Below are 7,929 nucleotides of genomic sequence, written 5' to 3'. Positions count from 1 at the left end.
GGAATAAAAATAAATAATAGAGGGAACAAATGCTAAAATAAATTTAGTTTGAAATGTTAGTGATCAATGAAAGGGAGGGGTAAGGGGTATGGTATGTATAATTTTTTTTTCTGTTTTTGTTACATTTCTTTTTCTGTTGTGTTTTATTTCTTTTTCTGAATTGATGCAAATGTTCTAAGAAATGATTGTGATGATGAATATGCAACTATGTGATGATATTGTGAATTCCTGATTATATATGTAGAACAGAATGATCATATGTTGGGAATGTTTGCGTTTCTTTCCTGTCATATTTTTTAAATTTAAAAATTAATTAAAAAATTAAAAAAAAAAAGGTAGTTGTTGATATCCTAGCTCCTCTAATACCTTTCCTCCCTCTTCTGAAAGGGTTCTTGAGTATAACCTAACCCAGAGAATAATGGTGTAAACTTAAACTGGGTCTTATAAGGCCATTGCACTTTAGCCTTGTTGGTTAGTTTCATCTTCCAGTACTTTTTTTTCAAGCAAAGATAAGTTATTTTAGCCACCCCTATCAAATCCATAGACCTCTGACTCCTCTCCTCACCATGGAATCTAATCAAAGTGCTGTTAGTTTTTAATATCAGTTGTGCAGAGAGGCCCATTGACATGGTAGGCTGCGTTCTACAACATGATTATTGGGTGCAACTGACCAAACCTACTTAATTAACCCAGAGCTCAACATTCCCTTAAGCTTTCTCATAATCCCATTCCAGCCCATCCCAATTCTTTGGTAGGTAGAATTCTAATTGAAGATTCATCTCCAGGATTAATGTTGAATAAACCTAGCCATTTTTCTCTAGTTTGCTTTTAACATTATTTTTGTTTGTCTTGAATATCATTGCATAAGCTTTATTGAGAATATGTTGGCTCCTCTGAAGGAAAACCGACCTAGGGAGTGTCTTTTTGGAGATCCCACCTCTCAGTTCTAGAATAATTTCTTCTTATTTCACTAGTCTTATGCCGGGTGCTTTGTGCATAAAATGTGCCTAATATATATTTGTTAAATGAAAGGACAGTGACATCTAACACATTTTGAGCAGTGAATATGTTCTAAGCATCATGTGAGGAATTTTCTGTTTTTATGGATGATCTCATGTAATCATCACAGCAGACCTCTGAGGTAGGTACTGTTATTATCCCCATTCCATGAAAGAGAAAACTGAAACTTAGAGATGTTAAATAACTTGTTAAATGTCACAAAGCTAAATAAGAGGAAGAGTCAAGGTCTGACTGAAGTCCACAGCAATGAAAAAATTATGGAGCTTATCTTCCCTGAATGATTTACGGTTTAAACAAAACTTCACCTAGAAAATGGATGAAAGAAAGTCCAACAACAAAGTTTTAATTTTTCCTATGTCCACTACCTCATATTTATTAAATATCAAATTTAACCTCCAAATATATATATATATATATATCCTGAATTTCTGGTTGCCTAAACATGCGTTTAACCTACCATTGGGTCATCCAGCCTTGGGTAGCCAAGGGATTCAAACCCAGATAATTCAATTCCAGGAATAGTGTTCTTAACCACGATGTTAGGAAGGGTTAAATGAATGGATAATGCTGAGTTTAATAGTCTCAAAACAATACCTGACTTCCTATCCCCAAACTCTCTCTAGTTGAAAGTTAGAGCCCTAGGGTTCCTTTCTTCTCTTACAGAGAGATCTGTGACTCTGCCTCTTGTTTCACAAAAACTAATTTGCGGATGATTGTAGCAGTAAGCTTTGATTTCAAAGATGTTGATCTCCACCTCCGTAATTTTATAGTTCTGAGAAAAGTACTTATGAACAATAGCATGAATACCTAGCTTTGGACAGTTTTTACTGTTTTCTTGTGGCTGTACATTTTTGACAAGTCACTAACTGTACAGAACATTAGTTCTTTTGTCTCCTATCACTCATTTTCATTGCTTTGGTAAAGTCCCACCAGTTTTCCTTTAGCATAACTGCTCTTACCACAGAGTCCACTTGTTATGGATGCGTTGACTCCACACTGGTAGCAGGAGTGGGCACATCATCCAGGCCTGGCTCATCTGATCATCCACAGCTTCTGACTGTGATTGTTTCAAATGTGACCCATGTCAAGCTGATGAAATGCACCCCACTGACATTTATTGGCTGTATATTGGGAAGCACACATTTTCTTTGATACTGAAGATCAGAAAAGAAGATGTAATCCTGGAGCTGCTGGTAATCATCTTCCCCAAAAGAGAAACCTGCCTACGAATGGTACCAAAACAGAAGAAAAGAGCCAAAAGATGGGGAGAATCCAAGTCCTGATTACATGACTTCAATCCTTAGATTTGGTAGTACCTGAAGGATATTCCTCTTGACTTTTTAGTTGTGTATTACAGTAAATATTAATGTTTGTTGAAACCAGATAGAAATGCCACAATTGAAGCTGTCTTCTTGAGTCCAACCTCTCTGTGACCTAGTACTTCTTTGTCTGTTTACGTCAAAATCCTAGCCTTGCCTAGACATTTTTCTGCTTCATTTGATCCATTTTCATCAGCTATGTAAGAGTTCTGCCTTAATTTTTATTCCAAGGTTCTTTTTCCCACACTGGCCAACCCATCTTTGTCTATTTCCACTCAATGCGCTGAAGGATTCCCTGCCCACTTAGGGTAGACCAGAGGTGTTTTATAACAATGACTGTGGCAAGGTCCACAGTCATGGAGATTATCTCCAGGTGACCAGTTCCGGCTCCAGGACCTGCTCATTGTTATTGAACCTAGTGGTGTACTTGGGCCTCTGCCTGGCACCTTCCTTTTGACTTTTAGATTTGACCTCTCTCTTTGGTTTTATATTACAGCTCCACCCTTAAATGAGGTCTCAGAACTCCTTCACCTCTATGTTTTTCAAGTTTCTGGTGACTTCCAGTCTACTCTGAATCCAGTCATGGAACTCGCACACCCATCTTCTTATCCACATATATAATTTGTCATTCAATCAACACATCCTTCTTGTCTGGCATCTATTGTACTGCAAATCTTTTTTCTTACCCAAGTGTAATATTTGTACCATCTATTTGCTTATTATATTCTACTATGACCCATTGTTCTCAAGTGAGGATGCTTCAATGAGCAGTTCTGCCTAAACTTGGACAAATACATGCATAACTATATGAAAATCAAGATCCAGCAGATTACAAAGAGGAAGTTATCTTTTCCTTTCCAAGATTTGTATCTGCTACTCTTGGATTTTTATCTTGTGTTCACCCTTTTTATAATATCTGCATTCTACTTTAAAGATTTGCATTCTTAGCCCTTCCTTAAATTTAAAAAAGGAGTGGTGATAGAGGGAATTCCCTATATTTTTTTGTCAAAGATTATTTGAAAGGAAGAAATTCAGAAGAATTCAAGAACTACTTTCAGTACAGACCAGTGCCCACTAACAAAGTATAGTTTTTGAGATATTCAGGTTCTAAGTTAGGCAGTTCTAATCAGGAAACTTTAAGAGATCCTGGAAATATTCCACTGGTTTATATGTTTCTTGGCAGTGGGCTCTCTGTTAAGTGCCCTGGTGCCTCAGCCTTTCCAAGCATTCCATGATATGAGACAAGAGGTTAGATCTCTAGATCTCCAAAATGCTGTATTTTCCAAATTGCTGGTTTTGCTCTTGCCACCTTCTAGTCCATTCTTCAAAAGGTAGATAGAATGACCTTTCTAAATCTTACATCAGGTACATGGCATTCCATTGCTTACACACCTCAAATGGAACACATGGTTCAAGAGGCTGGAATGAGCCTAAATGTTTACTGAACAAAATGTTAATTCTGTTAACCTTGCCAATGTGAAAGTCAAGGCAGTGTGTATTGAAAGATGGAAAAGACCCAAGGAATAATGCTTAATATTAATGAAATGAAGCTAGATGATCATGTATAGTATCCACTCTGTTTGGATATGCCTTGTGGGCCCCACACAGAGGTGCCCAACTGGAAGGCCAATGGAGATGCTATTCAATCTGAGCTTACCTTTGCCAAGATAGGCCAGTCTGCAGGAAATGCCTTTTCTAATTCACACAGAGGCGTTATATGAATGGTGTTGGGGCAGGAATACACTTCTTTACACTACTTCAGACTGGTGTTTCAGTATTTTTAAGGTTGTTACCTCATTCATCAGATCTTAATCCAAGGATTGCTTCCTTGACCCATGTCCCCATTTTTGATGCTCCCTTAGAGATTTGTAATTCCCCTTATAGACAAGTATATAATTACTTTGTAATTACTTGTTTAATGTCCACCTCTACCACTCTATGTTAACTTCAAAAGGGCAGGAACCATTGACTGTCTTATTCACAACTGTATCCTTAGCCCCAAGCGTAGTGCCTGGCACATAACTGTCATTCTGCAGATATTTGTTGAGTTAATATTTTCCTGAAAAATACTGGATAATAATATGTAAAGACTAAATAAGGATTATCAATTGCTGTACTAATTTGCTGTCTTAAAAAGTCCTATGTTATTTATACTTCCTCATAAAAATACTTTCATTATTCTAGAAATAAACTTCAGTTATAATGGATTATAGTCATTCTGTTTTTATCATATGAAAATAAGCAACATGAATGAAAGTAAATCTTCCATTAATTCTTTCTTTCTCATTTTCCAGTTACACAAATCAGAGAACCCCATAAGCTATTTTCAAGACTTTCTTTTGTTCTTTTTAGAAACAATCAATTATTTACTTTTTCAAGGCTCTGAAATTTCTTGAGTTTTGTTTGTACTGTATCTCTTTGTCAGTTCCTTTATTAATTAACATTTCTAGCCAAGGTTGACTCCAATACAGGTACTTTAATTTTGAATTATCATTACCCCTGTTCTGTACTTTATTAGGCTTTAGAACAGGGATTTATCAAGCATATAAGAATCATCCCAAAATTAGGCAAAAAGCTGATTCATATCCTTTTATATCTCTTCTCAACCCCAAAACAAGGTGAGATACCTATAAACAGCAACATCATACAGATAATTCTGTTCTAATCTGTCAGTCTCCATTTCTTTGGAAGAAAGCAAAAAAGATAATATTGACCTACTATTAACTATTGTACTACTCACTGAACTTAGCACATAATTTCCCATGATGGGAAGCTATTTCTTCAACCTTCCTGATTATTTTAACAAGCGATGTTTTAATGAAAGCCTGACATTTCTGAGCATTGCTAAGATAACCTTCTGATGCTTTTGTCTTACATGGAAGGTGCCACTCTTTTACATGTCTTCAGCTGGGTATGTCATGTGTACCAGAGAGTGGTCAGCCATAGCATCAGAAGTGATCCATGTTTACAAAGAAGGGTAGCTATTTTTCAGTTGATGCTATTTTCTCACAAATATGGAATGATTTCCCACTTTCTCAGAACACTGCTTTCATGCACTTGTCACTGTTATAGGTCTTTGTTACCTGGCCTGGTTTCCATCTTGAAAAGACTTCCAGTACAAACTTGGAGTTTTGATAGGAAGAGAGTATGGTGACAAAACTCAACAGCTGGAGATCCTATGTTTTGTACATAATACCCTTTTACTGACTCCACTTGTTTTTAGGAATTCTGTAAAAAAAGGTTTTTTCATAACAAATAATGTCCCCTCTATAAATTGTTAAAAGTGATGAAAGGAGAGGACATCAGTGTTATGTTAAGCATAGATCAGGAAATATGTCATTGAGAAAAAGTTTAGAAAAGGAATTGCAAACTATCTGTCATGCCAGAGATTACAGAACTGAGAAATTGGGTGGGTAGGGACCACCAACAGAGAAAAAAACGTTCCTTCTCTAGGGATCACCCAATAGCTTAATCAGATAGTGCACCTCCTGGTTAACACAACAATGTCATGCTACCTCATAAGGGGATAAAATCCAAAACTAGTCCCAGCCGAACCATGGAACAAATAGCCATGGGCCATTTCCATCTTAGAATTCAGTGAGAAGAATGGCTATTTTTTCTTTCTTTTTTTTTTTTTTTGCTAATCTTCTGAAAAATTAGTGAAAACTGTGTGGATTTATTCTTTGATGAGAAGTAGCCTGAAGAATAATCGGAAGAAAATTAATCCTTTTCACCAATGTTCATAAGTAAAAGGGGGAAATTAAACAAACCAACAAAAAAAAGACACTTTGCTTTGGCCTTTTGTTCCTGATTTCTTCATAACCCTAAGGCAACTCTTGGTTACTGGAATAACAGAAAATTTAGGTGGAGATTTGAAAATTCAAATCCAACACAACTGACCTCACTAAAGAATACCAAGCCATGGGAGGACACTCACAAGGGTTAAGAACAAATTGCCAGGCTGGTATATATGGATTCAAGTAAAACAGTGTTTTCCTGGGTCTGCAGAGATGTTGTGCACTTCAGTTAGACAAATACTTGTTGGACACATGAAACTGAGATACCCTCACAAATGAAATTCATGCAAAATCTGCCTCAGCCATAAATTTTTTAATTTATTTTGAAAATCGGAACATGATAAAGAAGCCCTAGTTTGAATGGGTAGCTGAAATTTATGGCCCTTGAGAACCATTCAGAATTGAATTAGTAGCGTTATACACGGGAAGTGTCAGTGAATGACAGAACCAACTAGTGAATTACACCAAACGAGTACAGTGCATTTATATTGTCCCATTTAAAGCAAAGAACCTAACAACTATATTTCAGAGGCTCCCAAGGAAGTCAATTTAGTTCAGGTGAATTATCAATAAAATGCTGTTTTCCAGGAACTATTATGAGGTTTTTCATTTATTTATGTTCTCAAAAGTCCTACAAAATCGGCACTATTACCATCCCTATTTTGTAGAGGGAGAAACAGAGATACAGAACTAGGAAGTGGTGAAGCTGTATTTCCAGCTCTCTCAGCCTGGAGCCCACACTCTAAGCTGACATACTATGTCAAAAAGTTATTAGATCCAGTTTCTCAAAAATCTAAATCCATAGCAAATCATAGTTAAGATGTCTACTCAGACATTCCTTTTCTCCCGTCACTGTATCTCCTCCCCTGGGTGCAATAAAGTCACTAACTTTTTAGAAGAATGGACAACTAGCTTCAAGCAAATTAAAGCATTAGTGATTGGTCCTGCCACATGGGACCATCAAAACTCCTACTGCCGGCAAAAATGGTTAAAATGAAGCATATGCACTGATAAAGGGAATTAAAGTAGTTTTTATCTTGTATGAACTTAAAGAGAGGATTCTGTGGTCACCTATATTGCTCTTTGTCTCCTCCTTGTGGCTACCTAGAAAACCCTATAGTTCTGGCCATCTGTTGTACCTTAGTGAAATTGTTCCCATCGTGGAAAACTCAGTTCCAGCCCGAGTTTTAGTTTTGAAAGAGTTATCCATATTACTGCACAATGCATCAGGCCAATATGCTCTTTGCTTTGCTGCCCATAAAAATCACCTAAATCAATTTGCTTTTACTGGAAGGAAAACAAACTGGCCAACTATTTATTTCATAATATTGTTAGAATGAATTTAGAATCTTGGCACAAACCAGAGCCATTAACTTCATCCATTGAATATGTGAAGTTTTAATTAATATTGCTTATTAAATTATGGCTTTCATAGAGTAGATGATTATTGAAAGGAAAAAGCTCAAGGGCTTCCCACTTTTTTGCATAAAGATATTTAAACCTTAGAGAAATACCCTCCCAAAATAAACATCACCTCCTTTCACTTACTTCTTCTCTTCTAAGAAAGAAGCATAGAGTTTAGTAGACCTTTTTAAGACGAGAAGAGCCCATTCAATAATAGGGCTTCTCAGATCCAATCTTTGGGGCACTCATCAATTTGTGAATTTCCATTGGGGAAAGGAAGTAATAAAATACTCTAAAGCGCTTCAAGGCACATTCCAGGCAACCTTGCCATTTGGTTCATACTATGCAAGAGAATGACATGTTATCTCCAGTTGGCCACTTAAAAACTC

This window comes from Tamandua tetradactyla, chromosome 1 (assembly GCF_023851605.1).
Source record: "Tamandua tetradactyla isolate mTamTet1 chromosome 1, mTamTet1.pri, whole genome shotgun sequence".
NCBI lineage: Eukaryota > Metazoa > Chordata > Mammalia > Pilosa > Myrmecophagidae > Tamandua > Tamandua tetradactyla.
Note: the sequence above shows the minus strand (reverse complement) of the source record.